This window comes from Belonocnema kinseyi, chromosome 9 (assembly GCF_010883055.1).
Source record: "Belonocnema kinseyi isolate 2016_QV_RU_SX_M_011 chromosome 9, B_treatae_v1, whole genome shotgun sequence".
In the NCBI taxonomy this organism is placed as follows: Eukaryota; Metazoa; Arthropoda; class Insecta; order Hymenoptera; family Cynipidae; genus Belonocnema; species Belonocnema kinseyi.
Window position 1 is genome coordinate 131728620 of NC_046665.1, and position 10173 is coordinate 131738792.

Here is a 10173-nt window from a genome sequence, read left to right on the forward strand (position 1 = left end):
GAGGGCGCATACTTTGAATAAAATATTTGTTATCATTCTCTTGAAATAAATGTGTTTTTTTCTTGAAAAAATACCGGTTTCATATATATACACCTGGTAATAATAATTGTCTCAACTTTAACAACAATGAAATTATTGATGATATGGTTGACTTTTTATACACGCACTTGTACACTGCGATCGAAGAGTTTATCCCTAAATATTATCATCATACATCAACCTAAACCCCTTGGTTTTAATATGAGCTTAAAGGTCTCGTGATTGCCAAAAAGATTGCGCTCTATGTATACGAGAGCACGAGAGATCGGTGTGACTATGAGACTCTTTCAGTCTTGAGGACGAAGTGTAATCTTTTATCGGAGCGTTGCTATAACGAGTATATACTCAGGACTGAGAGAAATGTCATAGCCAACCCGAAATCTTTTTCGAACTATGTTAACGAAACTAGAAATAACTCTTCGATACCAACGGAAATGTTTCTCGATTATTTGAGAGCAGACTTTTGTCCGCAGATCGCTGAACTATTTGACACAAATTCTATATCAGTTTACAATCCTGTTAACAATTGTGCCTGCATTCATTCTTATGACGACGAAGTTGATCTTAATATTATTTTTATTTCCAGAGACGAAGTCAGGGATAAACTAAGTAATTTCAAAAAGAATAAGGGAGCGGGTATTGATGGCATCCCTCCTTCTCTTCTAAGTCTTGCTGCTCGTCATTCAGGGAACCTCTTTTCTTAATTTTCAACTCCTCCCTGGAACTCGGTTACTTCCCGTATGCCTGGAAAAAGGGAATAATTGTTCCTATCCATAAAGGGGTTTGGCAAGTCTGACGTCACGAACTATAGGGCGATAACAATCCTTAATTCCATATCTAAATCGTCTCAAAAAGTATAATGTATGATAGAGTTCACTTTGCATTTTCTAATTTGTTCTTTGACGAGCAGCATTGATTCAGAAAGGGCCGATTGATCAGTACAAACTTATAAATCTACACACAATACTTACTGAGTGCACTGGAGAGTGGTGGGCAAATGGATTCCGTCCACACAGATTTCTCTAAGGCTTTTGACAAAGTGGATCACTGTACTCTTATTTCCAAACTAAGAGCCTATGGTATCTCAAGTAAAAAGTTGATTGGATAGAATCTTATCTGCATAATAGAACACAAGTTATCAGGATAAAGGGTTAGCTATCCAGCGAAATCTTGACAACGTCGGGTGTCCCCCAATGGTCGTATATAGGTCCCTTACTCTTTTTAATCTACATAAATTTTCTAAAGCAATCTATTCAGCATAGTAACTTCCTTTGTTACGCCGATGACCTTAAATTATATCTTAAAATTTCTTCCTTTATTAGTGCAGATAAACTTCAAGAAGATCTTAGAAGAATTAATTTGTGGTCTTTTGAAAACATCATGCCATTAAATATAAAAAAAATACCAAATTATCTCATTAACAAGAAAGAGCAAACTAATTAGATTCTTTTACAACATCGATGAACAACTGTTGGACAGAGTTCTCTTTGTGCGCGATCAGGGTGTCTTCCTTGACTTTGCTCTGACTTACCTGCATTATATATCTATGATTGTGAATAAAGCATTTAAAGCTTTAGGTTTCATTGTCGGAAACTTTTAGTCTTTTCATAATGTTCCCGTTCTTAAAACACTCTATTTCTCGTTAGTCGGACCTCATCTTAAAACGGGCTCTATTATCTGGTCACCCATCTGTGCGGTCCATATTACTACACTGAACTGCGTACTACTTTAAATATACCTTCAATGCCATCCCGACTCTTAGCAGCAGATATGCGTTTTCTCTATAATGCAATTAATGGTCATGTCGATTCTCCACAAATTCTAGCCCTGACCTCGTTCTCTGCTTCTACTCTCTCTCTCTCTCTCTCTCTCTCTCTCTCTCTCTCTCTCTCTCTCTCTCAGAGGCTCGACCTCTACTTTTAGAGTTCTTTTTCATAGAACAAATTATGGCGGAAATAGTACTCTTACACGCATTGGTAGGGAAGCTAACTACTTTCAAGACTTAGATTTCTTGGACTCATGTTCATCTAGTCTTAAGAACAGACTCTCAGCGTTACTTAGAGATTAAAAAAATTTTTGATTGCCATACGTTGACTGGCTCAAGCGTTATTTTGTTCACTAATACAACTTTTATATTTAGTTTCCTTTTCATATGGAATAAAGGGCGCCGCCCGTTTAATGTTTAAAATAAATAAATAAAATAAATTATAATATCGCACAAAGCTCCGGGACCTGATTGTACGTTATCGTATTGTGCTTTCTTGCAATATAGAGGTTTTGTGATATTATTGTTCGATACATTTTTCTCCATGTACTTAATACCTGCCTTTATATATAATAATAAAGAATCTATGTGAGATCTTCAAATATGTGTAAGATCTTTTGGAATATTTTTAAAAATTTGAAAATCATTGCATGATTTGCAAAAGTTTTTAAACCACCTTTGAAACTTCATGAAATCTTTACAAATTTCTTGAAATCTTTTAAAGTATATAAAGTCTATATAAGTTTTTGACATTTATGTGAAGTCTTTTGGAATCTTTAGAAAAATTTGCAAAATCTTTAAAAGATTTATGACAATTTTTGAAATGTCTTGTAAAATTAATAAATTCTTTAAATATTCTTACAATAATCGTCCTGAAATTTGTAGGATTTGTTTGAAATCAGTGGAATATTTGAAATTTCTTAAAATCTTGTTAACAATGTTGCAATCATTTGTAGCCCTATAAATATTTTTTTTCAGCCTAGAAAAACTTTCTTATGTTCAAAATATACATGCAAAAAATTGAAAAGTTCAGTTTTTCCTTATTCATCTGAAGCTTAAAAAATACAGTTTTTTTCGTAGTTTTTTCGTCAAATTGAGTAGAGTGATTTTTAAAGATATTTTACAATGTAAACAAATTATCAACATATAGTGAAAAATGGATTGCTGCAAAAGTCGATTTTCGAGTTTTTTCCATTTTTGAGCATGTCATTCAATAGGGACTATATTTTTTTTCATTTCATCAGAAAGTCTGTGTCTTAAACTCCAAACGACTTGATAATAAACCTACCTTTTTACCTTTCTGTTTCATATATTCTATTTTCTAATCAGCAATCGACAAAAAAGTTTCAAAATAATAAAATACGCTATTCCATCTGAGAATAAATATTCTCAGCCCCAGAAAATGTTCATTTGTTTTAAGCATATGGTACCATGTATTTATTTATTTGGACCATACACATATTCTATCATTCCCATTCGTACCGGTGATTGACTTGAACCAAGTATATTATATTATTATTGTCCATTGTTCAAATAGATGAGTAATACTAAAAATATAGTAATTAAACTTTCTTTAAATTTTTTTTAAAATCCATGAATTCGACTAATAATTAAAAAAAGTTTAGATTTACATTTAAAAGTTTTTCAATTTAATATTACAATTGTTACGATAAATTTAAGAAAGCCCGAAAAAATTCTTGATGTAACTAAGAAATTTTGTCAGTATCCATGACCAACCAAATTTCATGACATATCCGGGTTTTCTAAGTTAATGCTCTGTTTTATGTTACAGAGTTAAGTTCACATTTCGACTGTTTACCTAACGGCGCCCCAATTCCCGGTGTCCCTCGTGCCAGATCTTCTCATTCCCCTAAAAAGTCTCTTTCTCCTGTCAGACTTCATGCTCTCCATCCTTCAATCAGGTCTACTCTTCCGATCGAGCCTTCTTTACGCGCCAGGTCTAGATCTCCTTTTGCCGAGTCGTCTCTTCGTGCCAGGACTATGTCTCCTCATGCCAAGCCGTCTCTTCATGCCAGGTCCAAATCTGATTCTGCCAGACGAACTTCTTCTAGCCGCTTGAATGGAATTAAACTTGAAGAAATTGGATCTCTTTGGCTTATTCCCCATGTAAATCCGAAACGGCAATTCGAAATTCGCAGATACACCTTTCCTCGCCGGGCAATAATTAAAGTGAGAGGAAACCATAATGTCCTTGAGCCCATGCCAACCGAAGAACAAACTGTATTATCAACGTCCAATGGTGACGTCTTTGCAATATTCGAGAGACGAAATACAATTCTTCGTGGAATATATACTAACGGTCATAGACGGGCGAAAATAAATATGAACAGTGGCGAAGTTGAAGAGATGACCACAGGAGAAATTGACGAATCTCCCTTAGGCAGGGAGCGTCCAATCTCAAAGAATTTTAATAAAATAACAGTAGATTTTCACTGAAAACGGATATTCAATGTGCAGAATTCAAATCCTATAAAAATTGTAAAGTAAAATCTGTTATAATTGGAATCAAACAATTTTAAGTTAAAAATTCCAAATCTCCGTATGTTGAGACTTGTATCTGATAATTGCATAAAAAATTTCAGCATTTGATTATCCTCCTCATTTCCAGGATTTTATTATTCATTTTTTAAAATAAAATAACCCTATTCATATTATGTATTTGTATTATATTGTTACTTTTAATATTTCAAAATACGTTTCCTTATTTTTATGGTTTAATTTACCAGTTCACCTGTAAATTAATTTCTTTGCGAATAAATAAAAAGCAGATAATGAAGTTGATTCGATTAATCATTATTCGTTTCTTAAACTATAGAATGTAAGCTCGAAGCAAACGGCCTGATCAAAAATTTAGCCACAGCCCTCAAGGGTTGTTGCTACACTGAGGTCGAGAAATGATTAATAAACACTTTAATGACAGATTTTCTCTAATAAATTATTTGGAAAAACTCAAATTATTTTGATGAAATAAAATCACTTTCGTTAAGCGGAGGTTCTACAGTTCAAGTTTAAAAAAATCCTTTCCTTTTGCATTTTTTGAATCTGTCTGTATCTAAGAAAATGCCATTAAAAGGATTCTGTCGAAAACATAGTCATTTCCACGTTTTTGGGACCTCCAAAGTACTCATTTCGGGCCTTCTCATGCGTCTTGGTGGGACGCGGTCGAACTGTCGCAATTCCAGGAACAGATTTTTTCGCAGGCGTATTATTTAGTCTATTTCTGGCATGTGTTTAATGTGTGTGAATGTGTGTGTGTGATTAATTCGTAAGTTCCCCAGTCATGTTATGGAATCTGGTTATGGAAGCCGGAGCCTCATTTATCTTTAAACGCGATTTCCTAAAAGTAAATTTTTTCGAGCTGGATGGTATGATCGGCCGTGCACGATTTTCAAAATTTTAATTTTTTAAATTTTTACAGCCCCCAATAGGTAAAAAAATTCGATGAAATTTCAAACTTGCAATTAAATATCGCATTATTTAAACAAATTTGATGTAGAAAAAAATTCCCTTCGGCCGATCATAGCCAATGCAGGCCTCAATCAAAATATATTTCATTTTTTTTATTTCATAGAATCCAACTGGCCGATGTGATACCACAATGACACCTATGTTGTTTTTGGTTGCGACAAGTTCAAAGACGTTTCAAGGTCGCGGAATTCACGTTTTAAAATTTTCAAAAACACAGATTCAAAGTGAAAGATTAAAATAAAAAGATCACCATTTAAGATAGTTTAAAATAATGGTTGGAAACACTAATATTCAATAATTAAACGTATTTATTCTTTCAGAGAAAACATTTCCGAAAATTAAACAATTTCTCACTATATCAATTGCAATTATCAATTGGCAAAGTTCCAAGTAAAGCCTAAGGTTCAATTGGACATTATGGAATTCAAAATCAAATAAAATAGAAGAATTTTCCGCTGTAATGTAATGTCAAAACCTAAGCAATGAACACCTAAGCAAAAAATGTTCCTATTTATAAGGAATTGATAGCATATGTGAATGTCTACATTCATATAAAACTGAAGCACGTGGGTTACACTTTTTTCAAAGCCACATAACAAAATAAGAAAATTGTATATTTGATCATTTTTAAAAAAACAAATCCAAATTTCAAGAAAAATATTATTAGTTCGAAAGCAAGCGCTGATGTTGAAATTAAACATTTGGAAAAATAAAAGTTAGCGGTTGGTTCAAATTGATGAAAAATAATTAATTTCAGTTTTTTTCAACAGAAACTTCTTAAATCAATCTTGAAAAGATAAAAAAATTTATTTTCAAAGACTCTGCAGTGGACCGGGAAAGCAGAAATTTAAATAAAATTACAAGATGTCGGCTCGTTCGTCATTAAATTGAAAACTGTAGTTAAAAATGGACTTTGCTTATCTTGCTAAGTATAAAAGACTTCATGGAAAAAATCAAAAAGTTAAACTTTTGTCAGATTTTTGAATCCGGAAAACACTTTTTAAGTTTAATAAAAATTGCATGAATTTCGATGACCGAAAAGAAATCAATGACATAACCGGAGTTCATTCTGTGTTTCTTGTTGCAGAATTCAGTTCACATTTCGACTGTTTACCTAATGAGGACCCGATCCCAGACGTTCATCGTGGTGAACATTCTCATTTTCCAGAGTGGACTCTTTCTCCTGTCAGACCTAATTTTCCACGTCCTGCAGCCAGGTCCTCTCTTGCCAGGTCTTCCGTTCGTGTCAGATCCAGATCTCCTCATCCCAAACGTTCCCTTTTTTACGCCTAGGTAGACTTGATCTTGAAGAGCTTAAATCTGTTCGGCTGATTCCCAAAGTGAATCGAAACCGGCAATTTGAAATTCGAAGCTACACTTTTCCTCGCGAAATACGAATTCGAATGAAACGAAAAAATAATATCCTTGATTCCGTGCCAACCGACGAACACACTGTATTAGCTGCGTCTAATGGTGACGTTTTTGCAATATTCGACAGACAAAATACAGTACTGCGTGGAATATAAACTGAAGTATGTAAACGGATAAAAATAAACATTTACAGCAGCATGGTTGAAGAGATGACCAAAGAAGAAATCGAGGAATCTCCATTTGGCAAGGATCACCCAATCTCAACGAATTTTGAAAGAATAATAGTAGATTTACACTAAAGACTAACATTCAAAGAGAAGCATTTTAATTCTGTAATATTTTCAACCTAGAATATTTTATAAACGAAATTAAACAACTTGAATTCAAGAATGTTGAATCTCTCTCTATATTTCAACCAAAAAAGATGCTTTTTCAATCCCAAAGGAAATATTTAAAACAAAACTGTTGATTTCGGGTCAAAAAGAGGATATAAATTTTCATTTAGAAAGTTAATTGCCAACCAGCAGTTGCATTTTTAACCAATAAGAGCAAATTTAGAACCAAGAAGATTAGTTTTCAGAAAACAGAAAACAAATTTTTAAATAAAACCGATTATTTTTTAACAAACTAGTTGAATCCTGACCAACTAACATTTCAGTTGAATTTTTAAGAAAAGGGATGAGTTTTTAACCAAATTGTTGAATTTTCAACAAAACAAAACAATTATTAACTAAAAATATATTCGACAGGAGTCAGCAACTGAAAAATATAAAACAGAAATACGAGAAACATAAATTACCAACAGGAATATTATAACAGGGTGGCCACAAACTTCATTTTTCCAATTCTCTAACATTTCCCTGACCAATTTTTTATTTTCCCTGACGACTGATATTCAAAGAGCAGAATCTAATGCTTGCAACATCTTTAACATCAAATCCCTTATAAACGGAATAAAAAAATTTCACATTAGAATTAAAAGTTTTGATATTTGTTATCCTTGACAGTTTTCTCAAGTGCTTCTTGACCCTGAAATATGACAGTTGATATTTAAACAAGAACACAAAACTTGCGACAAAATTTTTGAATTTTTAACCTTTACCTTGTATTTTTTTCTTCCTCTCTGAATTTTGAAAGATTTATTTTTAAATCTCTGAGTTTTCCCCTAAATTTCCTGGCCAATAAAATTCTCTGATTTTTTAATGATTTGTTATAGAAAATTTAGTTGAATATCTTTTCCTTCCGTACGAAAAAGTGTCGCTTTAGCCACGGTCAAAGTGAACTTAAACTATCGAAAATTAAGCCAATTCTTGAAATTTTTAAATTCTATTTGCAGGAAACCTTTCTTATGACATTCTACGAATGTAAGAGTATATAATATTGTTTTCAATTTTTCAAAATATATGTCTACCTTATTTCTTTTACGCGAATTCATTTTAGTTATTGACAACGAAAATTGAAGAGGCTCATTTCAGTTTTAGGGCTTCTAATCAAGATGATTTTTAGACTCGTACCTTATAAGTGAATCCTATTTGTATAGCTTCCTTTACAATGTAACCTATAGCCGCCCAATCTCATATTATGCTGATTTTGAATTAAATATCGTACATCACTCGTATGGTTAGACAGGTCCTCACGTGGAGCTCAATGTTCGAAAAGACAACCTCACGTAGAATTTGATGTCAAATTTTGAATATTCAAAAGGAGAATCAGATATAACGAACAAAACTTTAAAATATTTACATTTTTGTATGAAACCTGGCATAAAAGGAAATGTGGTGTGCCGACTTCGAAATTGATGTTGAAATTAGGAAATATAAAATAACAGAAAATTTTTATAATATTTTTCCATATTAATATTAAATTGTCGAGTTTTTGAGTAAATTGTCAAGCGAGAATTTAAAATCATAAATCGAAGTAAATATTTTTTTCCCTTGAAACTACCTCTAATTCAATGTAAATATCTGAGCAAGATAAGCTTGATGTCTGTAATCTCTGAGATAAGGAATATCGAATATACTATATAATATTTTCAATACCCAGAATATCCACCACTTTAAGTGTTAAACAAATTCTTCAAAATTAAATCAACCAGCTTTTCATCTAATTAGAGAATATGAAGATTGTTTTTCATCTGGTCTTCTTCTTAGGGGTTATCCTCAACTTTATTGGTGACTATAATAATATAAGGACCATTTTAAGTACATTTTTTCAACCTATACGCACATCAGAATATGCTCGATTTAAATTACATCCCATTCCAATCAATATTCGTTTTAAAACTTTAGCTAAGTTTTTCTGAAATAAGTACGAATTTATTCTGAATTTATGTCGAAAGAATCCAGAAAGTGCGTACCAAAAACAATTGTTTGGGAAAACGGTTCCTATTGATACGGATTTCATACCATTTCTCACGAAACCTATGGTTCGTAAGGGAGGGGGAGGGGGGGTTAACATAACGTTACACGGATATTAAAATTTGCGAATTTAGATAAATTTTTCTAAAAATACACATGGTAACGTTTTTAGTACGTTCCAAGATGATGAATGTTTTTGGTAAAGAAATTTCTTTCCTTCAGAAAAATCTAACTTTTTGGTTGGGAATTCTTTAATTGTATTGAAAATTCGTCTTTCTGAATAGTAAATTAATCTTTTTGTTTAAAAATACATCTTTTTTAGCTTAGAATGCAATTTTTTGGTTGATAATTCTTGAAATTGTTTTTAAAAAATTTTTTATCTAGAAAATTAATATAGCTTAGTGGAAAAGTCCAATTTTGGATTGAGAGTCCTCCTGTTTTGCTGGAAATTCGTCATTTTTCTAATTAAATTATATTTTTAATCTAAATTTCATCTAAAACGTTCAATAATTTAGTTTAAAAAATTCAACTATTTAATAGAAAAATTTTTTTATAATTTAAAATTCCTTTTTTTACAAAAAATTTAATTATTTCGTTTTGAGTTAAAAATGTACCTTTCTTAGTTTTACAATTCAATAATACCCGGATTAGCTGTCACATAAAATTAAATTAAGCGCATTTCAGAACTTACTACAAAAATCACTTTTTAAATTATATTGTTGATTTATTACCGAAGTTTATTAACAGAGAAAGCCAAAATTTAAAAAAAAAGATGGGGAAAGGTTTTAATATAAGAGAAATTATTATTTTTCCCATTTTCATCCAATGCTTCTCAAACATGGCAACATAAATAAATTTATTTTCATAAGCTTTGCAGTAGGCTGTGACATTCAAAATTACAAAAAAATCAAATATGGCAACTAAATAGAAATCAAGCTAAATGATAAATTTCACCATTTTTCAACAAAGAACTTTTAAACCAGACTAATAGTATCACACGGAATTAAGAAAATATCAAAGATGGCGGCTAGTTCAAATTTACCAATGATGATTAACCCGTCAGCGCCCCTGGGTGCCATATGGCATCGCTGCGAACGCAGACGCATAATTATTTTTATCGCTCGTGATTTTGAATTTCCCGCGGTGCGACCA